This window comes from Pogoniulus pusillus, chromosome Z, assembly GCF_015220805.1.
Source record: "Pogoniulus pusillus isolate bPogPus1 chromosome Z, bPogPus1.pri, whole genome shotgun sequence".
NCBI classification, from domain to species: domain Eukaryota; kingdom Metazoa; phylum Chordata; class Aves; order Piciformes; family Lybiidae; genus Pogoniulus; species Pogoniulus pusillus.
In genome coordinates, this window is record NC_087309.1 from 12931959 (window position 1) to 12957894 (window position 25936).

Below are 25936 nucleotides of genomic sequence, written 5' to 3' on the forward strand. Positions count from 1 at the left end.
TCTCTGCTACATAGACGGTACTTTGGATTGTTTCATCTAGTCAGTTCACAGTATCACAGTATTATCAGGGTTGGAAGAGACCTCACAGATCATCAAGTCCAACCTTTTACCACAGAGCTCAAGGCTAGACCATGGCACCAAGTGCCACGTCCAATCTTGCCTTGAACAGTGCTCCACCCTCGTAAAGTTTTTGGGTGTCATTGGGCAGGCATCCCGCCGGTGCAGTGTGTCGCATACGAGTTTAATGAAACAATAATAACTACACTGAGCAAAGCTTATCCAGGTGAAATCTAATGTGGTTTCTGTCTAACAGTCTCAAGCAAGAGGTGCTCCTGTCCTTTCAGAAGTTTTAAACAGGGAGAGAAGAGAGGCCCAGACCCAAAGCAGTAAAATGGATCTGTGTTTTCCTACTGACTTTGTAGAGCTTTGCTATAACCTCAATCAGCCAAACACAACTCACTTTACCTTTGGTGTCACTGATATACCAAAGCTGGTGTTACATAAAGAAAACTTAGACAGAAAAGCCCTTATCAAGAACTAACATTTACAGCTGCAGATTAGTGCAGTATGCAAAAGCAAGAATAAAAGGACACACATCAGAAACAGCTGAAAGCTGAGCCGCAATGCAAGGTTTTACACGTTCCTTTTAGAAGAAGAAATGAAGAAATTCTCCTACCTGGCTGTCCTATGTCTTCTCTTCTACCTGAAGCTGTTTCTCACAGCCAGCAGAAAGGATTGTTTTCAACACCATACAAAAAAGCTGCAGCTCCTTTTGAAATCCCTAGATGGTTTCTCCACAGGGCGTGCCAGGCTTCTCCCCAGGCTGGCTGTGGATCTCACTAGGGCACACCACACTTTCCAGGAGCTGGAGGTGAACCTGTGCCCAGACACACTGAACGCAATCCAGAAGTTACAGGATGTCTTGGTGTGCTTCGTGTGCTCGATAAGGACTGTAAGAGAAAAGGCAAAGTTCCCGAAGCTGTGGGTGGAACATGGCACTGTGCAGCACTGAGTAAATAAAAAGCAACTGATCGTTGGACTCAGGTATGACATTACAAAGGTTTGTGCACCACAGGCAGGGCTTTTTATTTTATCTAAGAGAAATGCAGCCTTTATAACAGGCTTGTGCACACTGTTGCACCTAAAGCTGCAGGAAGAACTGAAAAAAGGAGGTGTTGTACTCAATTTTTGCAAGCAGCAGATTTGTTTTCTTGGGCAGGACCCCGATGGAGAATGTCAGTCACAAAATATACTGCTTCTCAAAAGTCAGACATGTCATTCCCTCCTGTAAGGATGTATAACACTTGGGTAACTTCCATGGGATAGTCTGTTATTTGGGTGGCAAGAGAAACAGGAACCCAATACAGGCTTCTGGATGCCATGGTTATTGGAAAACAAAACCAGAAATACACAGGTTCAGCTTTTGGTACAAAGTTAGTTGTTTCAACGATCTCTTCAGCCCCCACCCAAATGTCTACACAGATAATTCTGAGGTTGAGAAGTGTTGTGGAGGGCCTGTAGGCCTGAAAATAGGCTATTTTATGCCTTGCCCTGCCTGGACATGTCTCTCTGCCTGCACAGAGGGGCACAATAGACCTAGTGCCATAAAGTCTGGTCTGCCCAGGACCCCTGTTTGTAAACAGGTTGTGTAAGCCCCATACACCCAACTCGTGCCTGCCTAGTGTAAGGCCCATGTGAATCATCATATTTGGATAGTCCAGGCCTGTGGCTTTTGCCTGTTATGGTATTGTTCACCTGACTGCCAACCTGATTGGTGATTCTAGTGGCCAAAGGGCCATTAATCTTGGCCTGCATTTACTAAATAGGGGCACACAGGTAAACAACGTGCTCGGACTCCCCACATTGCTTGCCTGCTTGCGTACTCACTTGCAGAGCTCACTTAAGCCTGCCTGTATATATGTGGAGCCCATGGTCTCCCAGCCAGTTGTGCAAACTTGCACACCACTGTGGTGAGTTATCAGGACCAGATCCTGTATTGTCTGCCCTTACCTATGGAACTCAGACTCCCACGCAGCCGTGCATCCTATTGCACGCTTGCTGCCCTATCATTGCCTGGTAAACGCCACTGCTGCCATGTCACCAGGAAGCAGACTCTGAATTGTCTGCACAACCTATCAGCCTGCTAGCCAGCATTACATTGTGCTGAGACAGCACGGCGTCCTGCCTCTGCTCCTGAGGTCCTGATAAGAATCCCTGGACAGAGAATCCAGAAGCAGCCAACAGCATAAGGTCAGAGACTATTTCCCCGAAGCCAGGAGGATTCCAGCTTCAAAGTCCATGGGCAAAGACTCCCTTGAAGTTTGGACCCTGGCATAGGCTGTGATGTACTCCCAGAGGGTGATTGATAGTTAATAAGAATTGCAAGTAAATGCTTTAATGCCTCTGTAATATTTATTGCCTCTGCCATAGAGCAGAAAGAGTTTTCAGCCCTCTCTGCTGGGCGAATAGTATATAGACCCCAAACGGCATTAAGCCGCAGGGAAAAATCCTCTCTCTGTTTATAGTTTGAACTGTTTGCTAGTTATTAACAAGTTACTGTTGATATTAATCCTAGAATGTCTTCCATAACAGTGTAGGATCCTTTTAATATTAAATTACAGTGGTTGGGGGTGGTGAGAGTTCAGAATATTGAAGTTAATAAATTATAGATTTTTATAGACTATTATCTCACACCAATTAATTTCTCCCCTCCACCACAGTTGGCATAGACTCATAGAATCAAGCAGGTTGGAAGAGACCTCCGAGGTCATCCAGTCCAACCTAGCACCCAGCCCTAGCCAGTCAACTAGACCATGGCACTAAGTGCCTCATCGAGGCAGAATACTCCCCCGTGACAAGAGTAGATAGAGCTAATCTTAAATCATGTAAGTAGGGATGTGTTAGGATGTAACGAGAAACAACACTCTAAACGGGGGATATATCAATCATACATCACCTCAATAATGGTATTTATCAAGTCACACCAGCACAATTTTGATTCAATAATGCAAATGTCCAGATCTAATTCATAAGCTTTTATTTGCTCCTCTAGGCCTTCTTGCCACCTACTTTTGGGTCTGATGACTTCTGTCTGAAAAACTCAGAGTTGTAATCAGGATAAATAAGGATTTTATTGTGTGTTTGTGTGTGTGTGTGTTTGTTTGTTTATTTGCTTGCTTTTCTTGTTCAGTTGTTGGGGTTTTTTTGGGTTTTTTTTGGGGGGGTTGTTTCCTTGTTTTACATTCATTTGCTGAATTATTGAAATTGAAGGTTTGTACAAGGTACTTCACATCTTCTTAACCACCTTGTTTGCTTGAAAATTTTTGGTGATGTTCATCCTCAACTAATTAAAAGAGAATTGTCAGTACCATTGTTTTCTGCAGTCTTTTTTTTTTTTTCAGATTAAATATCTTCTTTGTTTTTTTGTTGTTATTGTTGTTTGGTTGTGTGGTTGTTTGTTTTGGTGCAGCAGATAGGATTGCAAACATGACAGTGAAAGCTTACCATCTTATTTAACCTTCTCCAGTAGATAATAGGCATGGTTAAGACTAACAGAGTCATGTGGAATTGACTGGATGGTTGCACATGTAGAGAGTGGTGATCAAGGCCACAATGTCCACCTGGAGACCAGTGACAAGTGGCATCCCTCAGGGGTCAGTGTTGGCACCAGTGCTGTCTAACATCTTTGTCAGTGACATGGGCAGAGGAATTGAGTGCACCCTCAGTAAGTTTGCAGATGACACCAAGGTGTGTGGCACAGTCGACTTGCTAGAGGGAAGAGATCCATCCAAAGGGATCTGGACATGTTGGAGAGGTGTGCCCAGGCCAACCTCATGAAATTCAACAAAGCCAAGTGTAAGGTCTTGACCTGGGTCAGCACAATCCCAAGCACAGATACAGGCTGGGTGGTGAATGGCAGAGAGCAACCCTGAGGAAAAGGACCTTAGGGTCTGGGGTGATGAAAAGCTCAACATGAGCTGGCAGTGTGCACCTGCAGCCTGGACAGCAATCGTGTGCTGGGCTGCAGCAAGGGAAGTGTGGCCAGCAGGGCAAGGGAGGAGACTCTCTCCTTTTACTCTGCTCTCCTGAGATCCCACCTGGAGTACTGTGTGCAGTTCTGGAGCCCCCAACACAAGAAGGACATGGAACTCTAGGATGGAGTCCAGAGGAGGGCCACAAAGTTGCTCAGAGGGCTGCAGCAGCTCTGCTGTGAGGACAGGCTACAAGAATTGGGACTCTTCAGCTTGGAGAAGGCTTCGAGGTGACCTTATAGTAGCCTTCCAGTATCTGAAGGGGGCCTACAGGAAGGCTGGGGAGGGACTATTGACAAGGTCTTGTAAGGACGAGGGGAGATTCAAAGTAGATATTAGGAAAGGGTTCTCTACAGTGAAGGTGCTGAGACACTGGAACAGGTTACCCAGGGAGGCTCTCAGGAGGTGTTCAAAGCCAGGTTGGATCAGGCCTTGAATGACCTGTTCCAGTGGGAAGTGTCCCTGCCTATGGCGGGGGAGGAGGTGTGGAACTGGATGATCTTTGAAGCCATTTCCAACCTAAACCATTCTATGATTCTGTGTGGACACCTAAATAAGGAAAGATAGCAGGATGAGCAACACATACACGAGGTTTAAGTCCTCTCTCTCAAAATCTGTAGCAGATTTTTGGCTAGTCAGTTAATACTGCTGTACTTTTATGTTCTTAATCCTAGAAGGGAATAATAATTATTTACATCCTCAAGAGACTAAGTAGGAGGCAATCTTGAAACTCACCAGTGCCATCTCAACACCCAAGAATTGGTAAGTCTCCCTCAAGTCACAAAGGGGCAGGTTAACTCAAAGTCTTGGTAAGATCAGGGGGTTTTCAGAATAGGCATACTCGCCTTTCTAGGGCTTTTTTCCTCCTCAGTTTCCATTTCTTGTGCTAGTTCAGGATACTATCATTGAAACAGGAGAATGTCCTCTTAAGGAAAGAGGTGCCAAATACGCAGATTTCAGGTTGAGTATGAATAGTAATGTGGCAGCCTCTCCTGCTATAGTTTTTCCTCCAAACACTACAGCTATAAGTCAGTGAGCTGGTAGGAAGATTTCTTTCTGCACAGCATTCAGAATTGGTCTTGGAGGATTCATAAAATTACAATTCTTTCCTGTCTTTGCTATATTGTTCACCAAAGTAAAAATTACTTCAAATTAACAATGGTTAACAGTTTGGAACTAAAAGTATCTCTCGAGATTAAAGCTTTCACAGCATGACAATTCCCTTTATTTGGAGAGAAAAGGCTAATGTTTAGGAGTGATGTAATTTTTAAGAGGAAAAAAAAGACTTCTGCTGTCTAGTGGAAACTCATTTTGTAAGAACTGCTTATATGATCAGCTATTTCCTTCATGACCCTCATCTCTTCCTCAGAAGACTGCTTCAGGAGGAGTTCCTCCAGAAGCTGTTGTCCTTTTAACAAAAGACAATGTCTTGGGGGGGTGTTTCCCCCATCTCTCATCTTCTACTGGTGGGACAAATAACCTATTTTTCTTGTCCTCTGTGAATTCAGAGTCTGTTTGTACAGAGCTGCTAAGTGTGTTTCTTCATCCTTTGTTTCTGCTTTGGAAATATCCTGCTGTGTTGTGGCTTTCTTCTACAGCTATAATAACGTGGTGGGAAAAAGGCATGGCAACAGACAAATTGTTCACAATTTCTTGTGGGCACTCACCTTACCAACAATAAACCCCCCCAATGATCGTAGAATAAGAAAGCTTAGCATGACGCTCATAAATGAGGCAGGAGATACTGAGGTTTGGCCCTTGTGCTTATCCAAACAGAAGGCTGATTCTAGAATGCTTGTGTGTCCTGGTGATTTCACTCAACACATTGGACAAGGATGAGCCCTATTTCTTTCTCTAGGACCTGCCACATAAGCCACAAAGACCATACAGGCTGTCAGCCAGAAATAATTGAGGTTAGGTGTGAAAAGAAATGGGCACTTCTAGTTAACGACACTGTAGCACTGACCAGTTTGGTGCAAATCTTGCTGCAAACAGTGGGGTTATGCCAAAAAACACTCATGGAGTGTCATGGGACATTGACTTCAAAATAGCAAACCCAGAAGTTTCTGCTTGCCCCTACTCTCTGACTGAGAGATGATTTGGGGGGAGGGAGGGGGGAAAGAATTGAAATGCTTGTTTGCATTGTTGTTGGATCAGTTCCCTTATCTGACTCACTGTCATAAAAGTAATGTCAGTGCAAGGGAGTGACAACAAGTTTGTGGGGGTCTAGTTATGGCTAGATCCACTTGAAGTTATTCCCACATGAAATAGATCCACAGGCTTGCCTTTTTTATCTGTTTGGTTTTTATTGTTTGGTTTGTTCCTCAAAATAGGTCTTACCAAGACTTCTGTTGTTGCAGTCCATGGCACAATGAATGATGGTGCTAGGGCCTAGCAGAGGTTAACCTCTGAAGCTAGTGTAATGTCTGAAACCAGTTCCCCTGGAAGTAGGTCTTCATACCTGACAAGAAAACAAACCAGCAAAGGAAGTCTCTCAGTGGTATCTGCATTATGGGCCGGATAGTGGATGTCACTGCAATGAGGGAAGATGAGAACATCTGCTGTTGAATATTGACCAGTTACTGAGGATGCTCTTTTATCAAGTGTATTTGCAACAAGGCAGTATTATCTTGTCTTCAAAGATATGATTCAGACCTCTGAGGAGAAGTCCCATGTACATTCACAACAGGTACCCAATCTCACTTGCAGAATTTAGAAGTCTTCTACTAAGACATACACCAGCAGATGCTTCCTGACATTTAATGATAAACAACTTAGAATCATAGAATCAGCCAGGTTGGAAGAGACCTCCAAGATCAGCCAGTCCAACCTAGCACCCAGCCCTAGCCAGTCAACTAGACCATGGCACCAAGTGCCTCATCCAGGCTTTCCTTGAACACCTTCAGGGACGGTGACTCCACCACCTCCCTGGGCAGCCCATTCCAATGCCAATCACTCTCTCTGCCAACAACTTCCTCCTAACATCCAGCCTAGACCTCCTCCCCCAGCACAACCTGAGATTGTGTCCCCTTGTTCTGTTGGTGGTTCCCTGGGAGAAAAGACCAACCCCCACCTGGCTACAGCCTCCCTTCAGGTAGCTGTAGACAGCAATGAGGTCACCCCTGAGCCTCCTCTTCTCCAGGCAAAACACCCCCAGCTCCCTCAGACTCTCCTCATAGGGTTTGTGTTCCAGGCCCCTCACCAGCTTTGTTGCCCTTCTCTGGACACATTCCAGCACCTCAACATCTCTCTTGAATTGAGGAGCCCAGAACTGGACACAGCACTCAAGGTGTGGTCTGACCAGTGCTGAGGACAGGGAAAGAATAACCTCCCTTGTCCTGCTGGCCACACTGTTCCTGATGCAGGCCAGGATGCCATTGGCTCTCTTGGCCACCTGGGCACACTGCTGCCTCATCTTCAGCCTACTATCTATCAGTACCCCCAGGTCCCTTTCCTCCTGGCTGCTCTCCAGCCACTCTGCTCCCAGCCTGTAGTGCTGCTTGGGGTTGTTGTGGCCAAAGTGCAGAACACTGCATTTGGCCTTGTTCAATCTCATCCCATTGGCCTCTGCCCACCCATCCAGCCTGGCCAGGTCCCTCTGCAGGGCTCTCCTACCTTCCAACAGATCCACACCTGCTCCTAGCTTGGTGTCATCTGCAAACTTACTGATGCTGGACTCAATGCCCTCATCCAGGTCATCAATAAAGATATTGAACAGGACTGTGCCCAGCACTGATCCCTGGGGATCACTACTAGTGCCAGCTGCCAACTGGATGTGGTACCATTCACCGCCACTCTCTGGGTCTGGCCTTCCAGCCAGTTCTTGGCTTATATGAGAATAAACAGCCTTTTGCTCCCCAAATTATGAAGGAATAGCACAAGACCCCATGGAGGGACAGAAATGAGTTTGTTGTTCTTGAAGAGGTTTCAGTCATCCCTCGCTGGCATTGCCAGTTCTGAATCGATTTGTCCTAAGTACCATCAGACGTTTGTTGAACAGAGATGCCCTGATGCTTACAGCATGATGAAAAAAAAATAAGAGGGTTAAGTAAAGAAAGGGTGTCACAATCTGAGTCTAAAAGTAGCACATGGTCATGCAATCATTACAGCTCACTGCTGTCATGAAAACTCCTTTCAAACCTCTTTTTTTTAGCTTTTGCAGTGGTGTCACTGTCACCTTCCAGTGAATTTTAGGAAGACTCACACACCTACCTCCCTTTGCCTGCTGTAAAATGGTGTTGTTTTCCAAGCAGTCTGCTAGAACACCAGTGACAGCCCCCAAAGGGACAATTTCTGAGGCTTTTGGAGAAATTCTGGTCCTGGCTGAAGAGAAGACTTTCTGCTCTCTGAATGTAACTGTCTTATTAGCAGTTAAATCTAGAGAACATTACAAGAAAAGACAATTAAAAGTCAGGAGGGACATCTTTATAAAATACCAGATAAAGAGCAGCAACAGAATAAAAACTGGTCCCAGTGAAGGTGAAACTCATCCTTCAGCTAGGCACAAATGATGAGTTCAAAACTCATGTTGTTACAGGTACATCAAGGCTTGTGCAAGCTGAGGTTCAGCCCAGTTATTTTATGGTTGAAGTTAACATCATTGCACGTTATGGGACTTTGAACTTACAGCAGGATCACAAATTAGAGTTTGACCCCAGACAAATAAAGGATCACAAAGCATGTGCTCAACTGGTGGTTGCTTAACACACTCAAACTTCTACAGCATTTAAAACGTTATGGCAAGTGATGAATAAAGTTAGAATCATAGAATCAACCAGGATGGGAGAAACCTCCAAGTTCCTATGTCCAGCATCACTGAAATTGAATTAGTCAGGGAGCTCAAAAACATTTAAAAGTACTTTTATTGAGCATTTCATGTGTACAAGTTGTGGTGGTTTGGAACTAACCCTCTAGCCTAGTTTTATATTATAAACAAAACCCAGGAGCTTTCTGGACACATTTGATTAAAAGGTAAATAAAATAGAAGATTGGATATAAAAAGTAATATCATTCCATTCACTTGTTGGATTAGGATATAATTTGCTGCACAAAGTACCCTTTCTTCCTTTTCTCTATGCTCTGGCTGGTGCCTCTGCATGGCTTCACTGACCTTGGCTGAGTCTCTTGGTAAGGCTTAAGTAGATAGCAGCGAGGTTTTTCTGACTTCTCTCTTTCTCCCTTGTACAAGGGGAGGGGAGGGAGACCTACTTTACTTTTCCCTTTGTCCAAGGGGGTCCTTGTTGTTCCCAATTGAATAAAAAAACATAGATGTATTTTGCACATATGCATTTGTGTTGTATGCTTCTGGATTTTTAGCTTGCTTGTAGATGTAACTTCATTTTGCTTCCAAACCTTATAAGCTAGTCTGGTGATTTACCCTGGGGGTAATGCCAAACCACCACACAAGTACAATACAGTTCATGAAGAGCAACACAGTGCATGAACGAGTTTGAATGTCCCACAAAGCAGACTGAGACACACCAATGCCCATTCTAGCATGGGGGACATTTTGCCAAAGGGCTTTCAGAAAAGGGATGATTGACATGTTTGTAATAAAGGGCTATTATTAAAATGCTCCTGCAGCACAGCAGGTAAAGCAGAATATATGACACACAATTCCTCTGTGTGAAGCAGGATACTAAAGGCCATTTTCTGGCCCAGAATGGATAACAACAAAGCAACAATACTGTGTACTAGGGGCTGGCCTGAGATCTAGAATTTACCAGGCTGCAATGTTAGGGAATATTAGAATCATAGAATCAAGCCCACCTGTAGGAGTGCAGGAGCCCACCTGTAGGAGTGCAGGTGTCCAGACGTCTGGATGTGAGGAGTGCTGGAGCCTGGCACTCGACACAGGCAATGGCTGCATTAGGTGTGAGCAGATTGATTGTCTGCTTAACCTGGTGGCTGAACTCAAGGGAGAGGTGGAACGACTGAAGGCTGAAAGGGAAGGTACAAAAGGGCAACATGCTCTGCAGTCCCCCTTGCCAGAGGGAGACGAACAGAGCAACCAAGGAGAATGGATGCAGGTGCCTGCCAGAAGGGGCAAGGGAAAACCCTTCCAGCCATCTTCACATCCCCAGCTGCCCTTACATAACAGATATAGGGCACTAGAGGTTGAGGATGAGGTGATCCTGGAGCAGGCAGAAGCATCACCAGCTGGGAGGGCAACTGAGACAAATCAGTTGTCCCCTCGCATCAGAACAAGTACCCAGAAGAAAAAGAGGAGGGTAATTGTCATTGGTGATTCCCTTCTGCAGGGAACAGAGGGCCCCATATGCCGGCCAGACCCCTTCCACAGGGAGCTCTGCTGCCTCCCTGGAGCCCGGGTCAGGGATGTTACCAGGAGGCTGCCTACTGTAGTGCAGCCCTCTGATTACTATCCCTTATTAGTTATACAGGCAGGGAATGATGAGATTAATAACAGAGGGCTAAAAGCTATCAAAAGGGACTTTAAGACACTGGGGAAAGCAGTTGAGGGAGCAGGGGCACAGGTAATCTTTTCATCTATACCCTTAGTCACAGGCTGGAATACAGAGAAGAATAGGAAAGCATATTTGATGAACAAGTGGCTCAGAGGTTGGTGCCTCCAACATAACTTTGGATTCTTTGATATTGGGGAACTTCATCTTGCCACAGGTCTGCAATCAGCAGATGGGACACAACTATCACAGAAGGGGAGAAGGACCCTGGCACATGAGCTGGCTGGGCTTGTTGAGAGGGCTTTAAACTAGAATGGAAGGGGGAGGGGGTTAAACATGACAGCACCAGAGATAAATCAAAGGGAATTGAGGATGGGAGGCTAGAGCTAGGAGTAAAAGCAGCAGCCCAGCTGAAGTGCATGTACACTAATGCACGCAGTATGGGTAACAAACAAGAGGAGCTGGAAGCTCAGGTGCTGGAGGAAAACTATGATGTTGTCGCCATCACTGAAACGTGGTGGGATGGCTCACATGATTGGTGTGCTGTAATCAATGGCTACAGACTCTTCAGGAGAGACAGGCAAAGGAGAAAGGGCGGGGGAGTGGCTCTGTATATTAGGGATGCTCTGGATGTCATGGAGGTAGAAATCAAAGATGTTCAAGTTGAGTCATTATGGGTGAGACTTAAGGCGAAGGCCAACAAGGCTGATATCCTGGTTGGAGTCTGTTACAGACCACCCAACCAGGAAGAACAGGTTGATTTATTACTCTTAAAGCAACTGGAGGCTGCCTCAAGATCACCTGCCCTTGTTCTGGTGGGCGACTTTAACCTACCAGACATCTGCTGGGACTTAAACACTGCAGAGAAGAAGCAGTCTAGAAGGTTTCTGCAAGGTGTGGAAGACAACTTCCTATCCCAGCTGTTACGTGAGCCTACCAGGGGGGCAGCCCTGCTTGACCTGCTGCTCACAAGTAGAGAGGGGCTGGTAGGGGATGTGGTGGTTGGAGGCTGCCTGGGGTCCAGTGACCATGAAATTATAGAGTTTTCAACACATGGAGAAACCAGGAGGGGCATCAACAGAACCTCCACACTGGACTTCCAAAGGGCAGACTTCAGCCTATTTAAGGAACTAATTCAGAAAGTTCCTTGGGAAATAGCCCTTAGAAACAAAGGGGTCCAGGAAGGTTGGAGCTGCTTCAAGAAAGAACTCCTGAAGGCACAGGAGCAGGCAGTGCCACTGAGCCGGAAGATGAGCCGACGAGGGAGGCAGCCAGGCTGGATGGGCAGGGAGCTGCTGAAGGAATTAAAGATTAAAAAGAGAGTGTATCACCTTTGGAAAAGAGGGGAGGTGTCCCAGGAGAAGTTCAAGGAAGTTGCTAGGTCTTGTAGAGGAAAAATTAGAGAGGCAAAAGCCCACTTGGAGCTTAGGCTGGCCACGGCTGCCAAGGAAAATAAAAAGTGTTTCTTTAAATATATGAATGGCAAGAGAAGGGCCAAGGACAACCTCCAGTCCTTACTAGATAGAGATGGCAACATAGTGACAAAGGATGAGGAAAAGGCAGAGGTGCTTAACACCTTCTTTGCCTCAATCTTCACTAGTGGGACAGGTTGTCTCCAGGACAGCTGGACTCCTGAAGTGGTGGATGGAGTCAGGGACCAGTACAGTCCCCCTCTAATCCATGAGGAAGCAGTAAGGGATCTGCTAAGTCACTTGGATCCTCACAAGTCCATGGGACCGGATGGAATCCACCCTAGGGTGCTGAGAGAGCTGGCAGCTGAGCTGGCCAAGCCACTCTCCATCATTTATCAGCAGTCCTGGCTCACTGGAGAGGTCCCTGAAGACTGGAAGCTGGCCAATGTGATTCCCATACACAAGAAGGGTCGTAAGGAGGAGCCAGAAAACTACAGACCTGTGAGCCTGACCTCAGTGCCAGGCAACGTCATGGAACAGGTCACCTTGAGTGCCATCACAAAGCACCTACAGGATAGCCAAGGGATCAGGCCCAGCCAACATGGGTTTAGGAAGGGCAGGTCCTGTCTCACCAACCTGATCTCCTTTTATGATCAGGTTCCCTGCCTGGTGAATGTGGGGCAGGCTGTGGATGTAGTCTACTTGGACTTCAGCAAAGCCTTTGACACTGTCTGCCACAAGAAGCTCCTAGCCAAGCTGGCAGCTCATGGTTTGGACAGATTCACTCTGTGCTGGATCAAGAACTGGCTGGAAGGCAGAGCCCAGAGAGTGGTGGTGAATGGTGCCACATCCAGTTGGCAGCCAGTCACAAGTGGTGTTCCCCAAGGATCAGTGCTGGGCACAGTCCTGTTCAATATCTTGATGATCTGGATGAGGGGATTGAGTCCAGCATCAGTCAGCTTGCAGATGGCACCAAGCTAGGAGCAGGTGTGGATCTGTTGGAAGGTAGGAGAGCCCTGCAGAGGGACCTGGCCTGGCTGGATGGGTGGGCAGAGGCCAATGGGATGAGATTGAACCTGAAGGTTCTGCACTTCGGCCACAATAACCCCAAGCAGCACTATAGGCTGGGGACTGAGTGGCTGGAGAGCAGTTAGGAGGAAAGGGACCTGGGGGTACTGATAGCCAGTAAGCTGAAGATGAGGCAGCAGTGTGCCCAGGTGGCCAAGAGAGCCAATGGCATCCTGGCCTGCATCAGGAACAGTGTGGCCAGTAGGACAAGGGAGGTTATTCTTGCCCTGTCCTCAGCACTGGTCAGGCCACACCTTGAGTGCTGTGTCCAGTTCTGGGCCCCTCAATTCAAGAGAGATGTTGAGGTGCTGGAAGGTGTCCAGAGAAGGGCAAGAAAGCTGGTGAGGGGCCTGGAACACAAACCCTATGAGGAGAGGTTGAGGGAGCTGGGCCTGTTTAGCCTGGAGAAGAGGAGGCTCAGAGGTGATCTTATTACTGTCTACAACTACCTGAAGGGGCATTGTAGCCAGGTGGGGGTTGGCCTCTTCTCCCAGGTAACCAGCAATAGAACAAGGGGACACAGTCTCAAGTTGTGCCAGGGTAGGTATAGGCTGGATGTTAGGAGGAAGTTCTTCACAGAGAGAGTGATTGGCATTGGAATGGGCTGCCCAGGGAGGTGATGGAGTTACCATCCCTGGAGGTGTTGAAGCAAAGCCTGGATGAAGCACTTAGTGCCATGGTCTAGTTGACTGGCTAGGGCTGGATGCTAGGTTGGAGTGGATGATCTTGGAGGTCTCTTCCAACCTGCTTAGAATCATAGAATCAACCAGGTTGGAAGAGACCTCCAAGATCAGCCAGTCCAACCTAGCACCCAGCCCTAGCCAGTCAACTACACCATGGCACTAAGTGCCTCAGCCAGGCTTTGCTTCAACACCTCCAGGGATGGTGACTCCACCACCTCCCTGGGCAGCCCATTCCAATGCCAATCACTCTCTCTGGGAAAAAACTTCTTCCTAACATCCAGCCTAGATCCAGCTCCCCTGGCACAACTTGAGACTGTGTCCCCTTGTTCTGTTGCTGGTTGCGTGGGAGAAAAGACCAACCCCCACCTGGCTACAGCCTCCCTTCAGGTAGTTAGCAAAACTGATCTGCTTCATCTCACAGATGAGAATACTACACACTGCTCAAATTCCCACCTGATGCTCACCTCAGAATCTTCAGGTGGTTGAGTTGCTATCCTCAGAAGCTGCTTCCTTGAAGAACCCCTCACAGTGCATCCTCTTCTTATAGCATGGCTATCACTAAGTGCCAACTTAATTAATGCAGGCACTAATCAATTGTCTTGTACCAGGAAACAGCACCATGAGCCACTACTTCACACTCAGCTTTCCTTGCCCACCTCGGGAATGGTAGGAAGTTACCTAGGTTTTGGATCTTGGTTGTTTAATGTGTTGCAGAAAGACTATGCAGCTGCCAATAGGCAGGAAAATCTTTGGGTAGGTAAAAATAAGGAAGAGTTCTTAGGAAGAATTTCTTTACAGTGAAGGTGGTGAGACACTGGAACAGTTTGCCCAAGGAGATTGGGGATGCTCCTTCCCTGGAGATGTTCAAGGCCAGGTTAGATGAGGCCTTGAGTGACCTGTTCTAGTGAGAGGTGTCCCTGCCTATGGCAGGGGCTTGGAACTAGATGATCTTTGAGGTCCCTTCCAACCTAAACCATTCTATGATTCTATGATTAAGAACTGTTTTTAGGACTTCTCATACATTCCCATGTTCTTCTGAGCACATGAACAGTTCCCCACTTCTCTGTGGACAGTATGAATTAAGGAAACAGCATAGACACTACTGAAAATGCCTGTTTTCCCCAGAAATAATATTTAGGCGTTTGAAAAGACAGATAAGAACATGGGGAACAATTTTAATGGCACCCATAAACAGAGGTTAAATTCACAGGAAAAATAAGTTAAGCAAGTGTGTTTTCTGATTAACATGGTTTCCAGTTTTCCCTACATGTTTTTGGAGAACCTTGACATGTTCTTTGCACGTTTGGAACCTCAGAGACTGAAAGATGCAAACTCAAAGCCCCTCTGAAGATGTCTGTGATTATAGCCCAGCTACTGAAATAAACTTTTGGTTTAGCTTTGCAAAATCATCAAACTTCCTGCTCTCTCCCATCTTGCCTCAAGAAAAGATAAAGGCACAACATAATAGGTGTCCTACTTACCTAAGGCTTTGATCTCTCACCACTTTGTGGTCTCAGAAGCTGGAAATTATTTCTGAAGGAGTGCCATTGTATGCGGATTTACACCCCAGTGGGTCTCTGTGCTTTTCAAGAGGGCTGGCTTCAGCACCACAACTTCAAAGAGAGAGGGAAGGTATTCTCTGCCTGCCTCTCCAGTTTCTCTCTCCGCTGCCTCTGGACACTGTTAGCCCTAGAATATGTGATGTTTCTTGGGACAGCCTCTGCGGAGAACTTCTGTGAACCAAGGGAGAAATTTGCTTGTGGGAGGCTTCAGTTTTCCTTGCAGGAGTTACAGTGCAAAACACAGCTGTGATGGTTTGAGGCTAATTGGGATATTCTAATGAGATAAATTAGATCCTTGCTTTAAAATAATAACAATGATAAAGTCTGTATCATTCACTGGTTTGCTGACAGGTATAAAAAGTCCAAGTAGAAAGAGTTTGTTCCTCTTTTGCTTCAGAGCACTTGCTCCCTTCACTCCTTTGCTGCACCCCAGTATCTTCCACTAACAGGTAACAAGTAATCTTTGCTGGTTGATTTGTTCTCTCTCAGTTGTTTTGTTTTCTGTCTGAGATAGAGTGACATTGATCCCCTCCTGGGTTTATGTTGTTTGTCTGGGAGGGAATTTGGTTATTTTTATTATTATTATTATTATTTCTCAATTTAATTTAATGGTAAATATGTTTAAGTATCTTGTGTATGTATGCTTGTACATACATTGGCTGGATGTTAGGAGGAAGTTCTTCACAGAGGGAGTGATTTCTCATTGGCATGGGCTGCCCAGGGAGGTGGTGGAGGCACCGTCCCTGGAAGTGTTGAAGCAAAGCCTGGATGAGGCACTTAGCAGGAGTCCTGTGGCTCGAGGGAGACTCAGGGAGCAGCACTGCAGAGCTCTGCAAACAATGAGGTGAAGGCACAAAGGCAGAGGGGTTTGGTGTGAAGCCTTCTCCTTGCCCTGCTCTGCTCCCTGCACCTCACACGCTGCAACTGAAGAGCTTTGGTCACCCTTCTGTGTGCACACTGCAGGAGCCTCCAGCTGCATGTCCAGATGCCAAGGCCATGACTCATGAGCTGGAGCCCACAGCTTTGAGGGCACTGCCTCTGCTGGGTCGGAGAGGAGACCAAAAGGTTGCAGTGGGAAGTGTCTGCAGGGCAGAGAGTGGCCCAGAGCTGCCTGACGCCCTTTGCCAGGCTTCTTGGCAGCAGATCCCTCTCCATCTGCCTGCCCATGTCTCTGCTGCCTGCAGCTGTCCCTGCCACCAGCTGCTTCTCTGTGCCCCGGTCTCTCCCTGCTCCCTGCTGACAGATCCCATCCCACCTGCTGTGTGCTCAGCTCTACCCTGCAGACCCCTCCCAGCAGCTGGGCACTGCCCAGGCTGATCTCGAGCTGTGCAGAGACTCAGAAGCAGCTCAGGGAAGCACCAAGGGGACCTGAGGCTTCAGTGTCTTCTGCAGAGTGGAGAACTAAATTCCAGTCTCACCCTGCCCACCAAGGAGAGCAAACTCCAGGGCCAAGACTCCTTCTCTTCCAGGAAAGGCTGCCCTGACCTACTGGAAAGGCCCCTCAGAAGTGCCCAGGGGGGAGCTGCAGCTGGGAGCAAACCTGACCCATGCAGCACCCTCTGCTCAGCAGAAGGACTCTGCCCTGCCCTCCTCTGCCCTGCCAGGGATGGCTTCTTCCACCCTCAGCTTCTGCCCACAGTGCCATGGGGAGCTCTGCAGGCAGGCTGAGAGCTGAGGCTGGCAGGCAGCAGAGTCCCTGCCCCAGCACACAGCCCCTGGGCTGCAGGGACCCTGCTCTGCAGGACAGCCCTGCCCACCCCTGCCTGCAGCCCAGGGCTGCACAGCTCTTCACAATGGCCTGAGGAGAGCCTCTGGGCAGGGAGTCCTCCTTACAGACCTCATCAGCTGTGACAGCTGCAGGAGATGCCTCCAGGACCTGTAGCTGCACTGCCCTGCACCCACAGCCTCACCTTGTCAGGGACTGCAGAGCACAGCCCTATGAGGGGAGGCTGAGGGAGCTGGGATTGTTTAGCCTGGAGAAGAGGAGGCTCAGGGGTGACCTTATTGCTGTCTACAAGTACCTGAGAGGAGGTTGTGGCCAGGGGGAGGTTGCTCTCTTCTCTCAGGTGGCCAGCACCAGAACGAGAGGACACAGCCTCAGGCTGCGCCAAGGGAAATTTAGGCTGGAGGTGAGGAGAAAGTTCTTCACTGAGAGAGTCATTGGACACTGGAATGGGCTGCCCGGGGAGGTGGTGGAGTCGCCGTCCCTGGAGCTGTTCAAGGCAGGATTGGACGTGGCACTTGGTGCCATGGTCTGGCCTTGAGCTCTGTGGTAAAGGGTTGGACTTGATGATCTGTGAGGTCTCTTCCAACCCTCATGATACTGTGATACTGTGATAGTGCCATGATCTAGTTGACTGGATAGGGCTGGGTGCTAGGTTGGACTGGGTGATCTTGGAGGTCTCTTCCAACCTGGTTGATTCTATGATTCTATGGTTTAGATTTGCTGTAAATATAGCTTCATCTTACTTTTAAGCAATCTCAACTGCTCTGGCAAATTTCAACTGGGAGCTGGGGGGGGGTGGGAAGTTCCCAAGCCACTACAACAACCCATCAGATGTATTGGCCTTTGTTTCAGACACTGAGACACACAGGTACACACTTCTCTTTGAAACAGATACCTGACCTGGTGAGAAAGACCATGTGCTAGTTTGAAGCAGGGTAGAATGTTTTGGTGAGAAGAACTAGATTACAGGCTGTGAAAGGAAAACAGTGGTGATGTCTACTCCCCTCAGAGTCTTGCTGAAGAAGTAACTAAATCATTAGACAACACTCTGGCCATTTTGTCTCACTTTGCCTTGGGCTTCTGACTGAGCTGCATCTCCCTAACCTCACCTTCCACTCACCTTTGCTTCTTGGCTGAACCTCTATTCTTCTTTAGGACTGGGGTAAGGTTGAGAGGGGCAGGGGGAAGGTGCAGGGCTGGTTGAGAGCCCCTCCTGGGGACTCAGGTTTCTGGGAGGGGAGTTGTGTTTCTGTATTACCTTTTACCTTGTATATTTCTGTATATAACTGTATATATTGTAAATAACTGCTTGTATATTGTGCTAGCTGTAAATAAATAGCTTCATTTATATTCCCAGAGCCAGCTGAGACTAGTCTGGGTGATTTCTAGAGTGTGTGTGGGGGGGAGCACCCAAAGCATCACAGACCACGAGTAAGCCATCACTCTCCTGTAACCCCCTGAGCAGGGTAGACCATAGAAAAGCATGGACAATATTTTAAGGGCTGTGATTTCCCCCTCAGCAATTTGACAGCAGTGACCAGTTCACAAAGATAAAGCCTAAACTGCTCACCTAGGAGCCTTGCCAAGTCCCCAAGCAGAAGACACAGATGCATACCTGCTCCTATGCTACCCTTGATCTTCCATTGGCATAATGGAGGAATTTGAATGGAGAATGCTTGTCCTCAAAATGGAGACACTCCAAATGGCTGTAGGGCACACTTGGGCCAAGCTGTGGATCTGGATAATGGGAGAAAGTGAAGGGCTTCCATTCGGGCCACTGCCCACATTGTAGGGGACAGCTGGGGCTCTGCCATGCAGACAGGGCTGTCCTTCCAGTTACACCTTCAGTTCAGATGGTTGGTTTAAAGCTCAGCATAGGGATATAGTCTGATTGCACAGCCCACGCCACTATTGCATGCCTTCACAAAGAGGCAGAAAATCATCTTACCCAATAGTGTGAAAATTAACTAAAGTCTGAGTCACATTTTGGCCTTAATGCTATTTTAACAATGACCTTAAATATGTAGTGAAGCTCAAGCACATTCTTTGGTTTTGAGATTCCATTTGCCATATTTTCCCTCAGGACAGTTGTGGTTTCTCATTATTTTTGTCATGTCTCATGAGCTTTTGTTCTCTATTAATGGACTCATTGTGCTGTATTGGAGCAATATCCCTGCCAGACCTAGCTCCAAAGCAAAACAATACAATTAACCTGGCAGGGAGAGCCCAGCTGGAGTGGATCTAGGCCAGCAAAATCACAAAGCACCTACAGGATGGCCAAGGGATCAGGCCCAGCCAGCATGGGTTTAGGAAGGGCAGGTCCTGCCTGTCCAATCTGATCTCCTTTTATGATCAGGTTCCTTGCCTGGTGAATGTGGGGCAGGCTGTGGATGTAGTCTACCTGGACTTCAGCAAAGCCTTTGGCACTGTCTGCCACAACAAGCTCCTGGCCAAGCTGGCAGCTCATGGTTTGGACAGATTCACTCTGTGCTGGATCAAGAACTGGCTGGATGGCAGAGCCCAGAGAGTGGTGGTGAATGGTGCCACATCCAGTTGGCAGCTGGCACTAGTGGTGTTCCCCAGGGATCATTGCTGGGCCCAATCCTGTTCAATATCTTTATTGATGATCTGGATGAGGGGATTGAGTGCAGCATCAGTCAGCTTGCAGATGCCACCAAGCTAGGAGCAGGTGTGGATCTGTTGGAAGGTAGGAGAGCCTTGCAGAGGGACCTGGACAGGCTGGATGGGTGGGCAGAGGCCAATGGGATGAGATTTAAGAAGGCCAAGTGCAGGGTTCTGCACTTTGGCCACAACAACCCCAAGCAGTGCTACAGTCTGGGGACAGAGTGGCTGGAGAGCAGCCAGGAGGAAAGGGACCTGGGGGTACTGGTGGATAGTAGCTGAAGATGAGGCAGCAGTGTGCCTAGGTGGCCAAGAGAGCCAATGGCATCCTGGCCTGCATCAGGAACAGTGTGGCCAGTAGGACAAGGGAGGTTATTCTTGCCCTGTCCTCATCACTGGTCAGGCCACACCTTGAGTACTGTGTCCAGTTCTGGGCTCCTCAATTCAAGAGAGATGTTGAGGTGCTGGAAGGTGTCCAGAGAAGGGCAACAAAGCTGGTGAGGGGCCTGGAACACAAACCCTGTGAGGAGAGACTGAGGGAGCTGGAGGTGTTTAGCCTGGAGAAGAGGAGGCTCAGGAGGGACCTCATTGCTGTCTACAACTACCTGAAGGGAGGTTGTAGCCAGATGGGGGTTGGCAACAGAAGAAGGAGACACAGTCTCAAGTTGTGTTGGGGGAAGTATAGGCTGGATGTTAGGAGGAAGTTGTTGCCAGAGAGAGTGATTGGCATTGGAATGGGCTGCCCAGGGAGGTGGTGGAGGCACCATCCCTGGAGGTGTTCAAGCAAAGCCTGGCTGAGGCACTTAGTGCCATGGTCTAGTTGACTGGCTAGGGCTGGGTGCTAGGTTGGACTGGCTGATCTTTGAGGTCTCTTCCAACCTGGTTGATTCTATGATTCTATGAAAACACTTGCAGAATCTCATCACTGCATTTCTGCACAGATCTAGACTGTGCAATATTACCCTACCCAAGGTGGGATCTTGGTGGGGATGGGACCTTGAGTGAGTGGTAAAGGATGTATTCCTCCCGGATGAAGCTCAGCATGCAGACCAGGGCTCCTGGCAGGCTGGTGCAGCAGGCACTTGGGAAATCTGCTTGTGCTGCCGTGCTGTAGAGGGCAGGCAGTTTGTTTTCACACCGTTGTACAAGAAAATTATTTTGTCCTCATCAAATGCCCCATGCTGGTCTATTGCAGTGTTTATAGTTATGAGCTCTAAGGGCCTCCAGAGACCTGTCTAGTCTGGCTAAGAAATCTGAACAAAAGCAACACTTGTGCTCCAGCATTGTTTCTGCTTCAAAGATAAACTAACTTTGTTGTTTTCTTGATTGTATCAGCACTAGATATTCTCTTCCCACCCCCCCCACCCCCCTTATTTTCTTCGTTATTTGTAATGCTAGTCACATAGAAAGAAATCCTTGAAGATTCAGCAGGCTTGCTTTTAAGAGAAGGAAAAAAACCCAAACTATTTGTGCCTAGAATTCCTATTCTACAGAGATATGTAGTCAGGCTAGATGGTTGGAGGAACTGGCTGGGTGTAGAAGAAAAGGTGATAAGTACTAATCCACTAATTAACAAATGTATCTCAGTCCTCTGAAGGCTGACCTGCTGTTGACCACATGCACGTGAGAGGATTAACTGAAAGCTTCCAGCAGGCAAGGCTCTGTCATTGAGAAAGCTTTGATTGGGAAAAAGAGGACAAAAGAGCTCCTTTGAAGAGGATATGAGGGGAAACCCTCGGCAACAGAAGTCAGTGTGACTTGAAAGAGTGTTTCTGCTTGATCCCAGGTTGATCATTTAACCAGTATGATCCCCAGTGTTCCAGCAAGATGTACCAACCAGGTACTTGTTGTGCTATCCATAACCCATGGAGGGGCACTAGATCAATCTCTGGTGCTTCACTGGAGGGTTGGGAGAAGAAAACAAGTACTTAGTTGAGGTGGTCAGTGGGGTGGTGAGGAAGGGAATGCTGTCTGATTCTTCCAGGAGGCTTCTGAAGTACTGAAGCAGGCCACCTAGCAGTGGTTTGTTATCTGACATTCCTTCCTTCGTTTTTCCTGGGCTTAATTCTGAGATGATTTTGTCCCTGGGGGTTTACTTCAGCAATTAATGCTTTCCTGATAAACCTGAAACTAGACAACTCCAGCCAAACTTCTCATCTCCTCTTGCTCTGAACACCTGACCTCCTGTCACAAGTGTGTGATAGAGTAAGATCTAGTGGCTGGGAGCTTCAAACCAAACAAACAAGTGTGGGGAAACTAAACACTTGCAAACTATAAATTGACAGAGCAAAAGACCAACAAGGAATTTTTATTTCTTAGTGGTTTATAAGCAAGAGGAAGAGTATATTTCTGGGAGAAGGGACAGACACATCTAAAGCCACTGAGCTCCGTACACATCTAAAGCCACTGAGCTAACTGAGAGATGTTCTATTCCCCAGGTAATCATAGAATCATAGAATCAAACAGGTTGGAAGAGACCTCCAAGATCAGCCAATCCAACCTAGCACCCAGCCCTAGCCAGTCAACTAGACCATGGCACTAAGTGCCTCAGCCAGGCTTTGCTTGAACACCTCCAGGGATGGTGCCTCCACCACCTCCCTGGGCAGCCCATTCCAATGCCAATCACTCTCTCTGGCAACAACTTCCTCCTAACATCCAGCCTGCACTTCCTCTGGCACAACTTGAGGCTGTGTCTCCTTCTTCTGTTGCTGGTTGCCTGGCAGAAGAGCCCAACCCCCATCTGGCTACAGCCTCCCTTCAGGTAGTTGTAGACAGCAATGAGGTCTGCCCTGAGCCTCCTCTTCTCCAGGCTAAACACCCCCAGCTCCCTCAGCCTCTCCTCACAGGGTTTGTGCTCCAGGCCCCTCACCAGCTTTGTTGCCCTTCTCTGGACACCTTCCAGCACCTCAACATCTCTCTTGAATTGAGGAGCCCAGAACTGGACACAGCACTGAAGGTGTGGCCTGACCAGTGCTGAGTACAGGGCAAGAATAATCTCCCTTGTCCTACTGGCCACACTGTTCCTGATGCAGGCCAGGATGCCATTGGCTCTCTTGGCCACCTGGGCACACTGCTGCCTCATCTTCAGCTTACTATCTATCAGTACCCCCAGGTCCCTTTCCTCCTGACTGCTCTCCAGCCACTCTGCCCCCAGCCTGTAGTGCTGCTTGGGGTTGTTGTGGCCAAAGTGCAGAACCCTGCACTTGGCCTTGTTCAGTCTCATCCCATTGGCCTCTGCCCACCCATCCAGCCTGTCCAGGTCTCTCTGCAGGGCTCTCCTACCTTCCAACAGATCAACACCTGCTCCTAGCTTGGTGTCATCTGCAAACTTACTGATGCTGGACTCAATGTCCTCGTCCAGATCATCAATAAAGATATTGAACAGGACTGGGCCCAGCACTGATCCCTGGGGAACACCACAAGTGCCAGCTGCCAACTGGATGTGGCACCATTCACCACCACTCTCTGGGCCCAGTCCTCCAGCCAGTTCTTGACCCTTATCAGAGTGAATCTGTCCAAACCATGGGCTGCCAGCTTGGCCAAGAGCTTCTTGTGGCAGACAGTGCCAAAGGCTTTGCTGAAGTCCAGGTAGACTACATCCACAGCCTGCCCCACATTCAGCAGGTAGGGAACCTGATCATAAAAGGAGATCAGGTTGGTGAGACAGGACCTGTCCTTCCTAAACCCATGCTGGCTGGGCCTGATACCTTGGCCATCCTGTAGGTGCTTTGTGAATGTAGTAGGTTAGAATAAGTGACCTACTGGCTATTCCCTGGCTCTGATTCTGTGTCTATTATACAAACTGTAGTCATCATTGCTTTGGTGGAGTATAGGGAAAGGCCATATTAGTCTGTAGTGAGTTGAGCAGATGGTGGGGTGGCAATCTATGAGAGAACTGATGGGCTCCTCTGAAGTCACAGGAGCTGAGGGCTTTTAATTTCTTGAGAGGATTGCTTTTAAAATTCATGCTAGCAGAGTGTGCTGCTCATGCTTCTGTGTCAATCTAGAACCACATTGCCTGACTCAGATGAAACCTTCATCAGAGACAACGCTGGCTGCATTATTAGCACTTGTCTCACTGGTGAGCCACTCCACTGTGAGAATGGTGCTCTGCAGAACAGGTATGAGCTACTAGCAAAGGTGAGCTATTACTGGCTTGGGGATGGAAGCAGACAGACACTGGAGACTGAACAGTGCCTATGTGCACACAGACTGATGTGACCTGGGAAAGCACAGGAGTCCAGGCCACTGGATGCAGGGAGTGCTACAGCCTCTCACTTGCTGCTGAAGGGGAGGGGGAGAACAACTGCACCAGGTGTGAGCAGGTGAACTTCCTTCTCACCTTGGTGGCGGAATTGAAAGATGAAGTGGCCGAGCTGAAGGACGAAGTGTCCAGGCTCAGGTCAATAAGGGAGAATGAAAGGGAGCTGGATCTGTGGGTGCAGGCTCTGCAGATCCCCCCTGCTAAGGAATCTGCCCCTGGAAACAGTGAGGGATGGGTGCAGATCCCTGTCAGGGGAAGTAAGGGAAATCCTACCCGGCCCTCTCCTTCTCCTCCTCTGCCCTTGCGCAACAAGTATGAGGCGCTGCATGCAGAGGGTACAGAGGGTGAGAGCAATGAGGATCACCCCACTGAGACATTGCCTAGGGTGGAGCAGTCACCACCAACTGTGGTGACTAGCTCCACAAAAAACAAGAAAAAGAGAAGAGTTGTAGTTGTCGGGGACTCCATCTTGAAGGGGACAGAGGGACCCATTTGTCGTCCCGACCCGTCTCACAGGGAGGTCTGCTCCCTTCCTGGTGCCCAGGTTAGGGACATCACCAGGAGACTCCCAAACCTAATCCAGCCCTCTGATTATTACCCCTTGTTGGTAATACAGGCTGGCAGCGACGAAATTGAAAAGAAGGGGACCAGGGCAATTAAAAAGGAATTTAAAGCCCTGGGGAAATTGATAGATGGGGCGGGAGCACAGGTGGTGTTCTGCTCAGTTCCCTCTGTGGCAAGGGAGTTCACAGAGAGGAATAGCAGAACCTATGATATCAACAAATGGCTGAAGGGATGGTGTGAGCGGCGGCGTTTTGGGTTCTTTGACCATGGGGGAACTTTTACTGCACCGGACCTGCTGGCTTGTGATGGGGTGCAGTTATCTAGGAAGGGCAGGAGAGTCCTGGCAATGGAGTTGGCAGGGCTCATTAGGCGGGCTTTAAACTAGGTCTGAAGGGGGTGGGTGAGGAAATTACTCTCTCTGAGAAGGAGAGAGATGGAAGGAAACTAAGGACAATTAAATCGAGAGCCCAGCTGAAGTGTATCTACACCAATGCACGCAGCTTGGGTAACAAACAGGAGGAATTGGAAGTCCTGGTCCACCAGGGGGACTACGATGTAGTTGCCATTTCAGAAACTTGGTGGGACGACAGGCGTGACTGGGCTGTTATACTGGAGGGATATAACCTTTTCAGGAGAGATAGGCAAGGGAGAAGAGGAGGAGGGGTGGCCCTGTATATTAGAGAGTCACTCCATGCCATTGAGCTAGAAGTGAGGGATGAAGGGGTTGAGACCTTGTGGGTTAAAATCAGAGGGAAGACTAATAAATCTGACATCCTGGTTGGAGTCTGTTACAGACCACCCAACCAGGATGAGGGAACAGATGAGATATTTTACAAACAGTTGGAGGCTGTCTCAAGATCTTCAGATCTTGTCCTTGTGGGTGACTTTAACCTGCCAGATATCTGCTGGGAACTTAATTCAGCAGAGAGGAGGCAGTCCAGGAGATTTCTGGAGTGCATGGAGGACAGCTTCATGACCCAACTGTTAAACGAGCCTACTAGGGGTCAAGCTCAGCTTGACCTGCTGCTCTCCAACAGAGAAGGGCTGGTAGGAGATGTGATAGTGGGAGGCTGCCTGGGGTGTAGCGATCACGAGTTAGTGGAGTTTTCAATATACAGGGAGGTAGGGAGGCACTTCAACAAAACCTACACCTTGGACTTTAGGAGGGCAAACTTCAATTTGCTCAAGGAACTTATTTCCAATGTCCCCTGGGCAGCAGTTCTTGAGAACAAAGGGGTCCAGGATGGTTGGACTTACTTTAAACAGGAGCTCTTGAAGGCACAGGAACTGGCAGTTCCCACGTGCCGAAAGATGAGCCGCAGGGGGAGGCGACCAGCCTGGATGAGCAAAGAGCTCCTGAAGGAAGTGGGGGAGAAAAAGAGGGTGTATCGCCTCTGGAAGGAGGGGAAGGCTTCTCCTGATGTGTTTAAGGAGGTAGCCAGACTATGTAGGAGAAAAATTAGAGAGGCTAAGGCTCAGCTAGAGCTTAGGCTGGCCACTTCCGTGAAAGCTAACAAAAAACACTTTTATAAATTTATCAATGCTAAAAGGAAGGGCAAGAAGAGCCTCCACTCCTTACTGG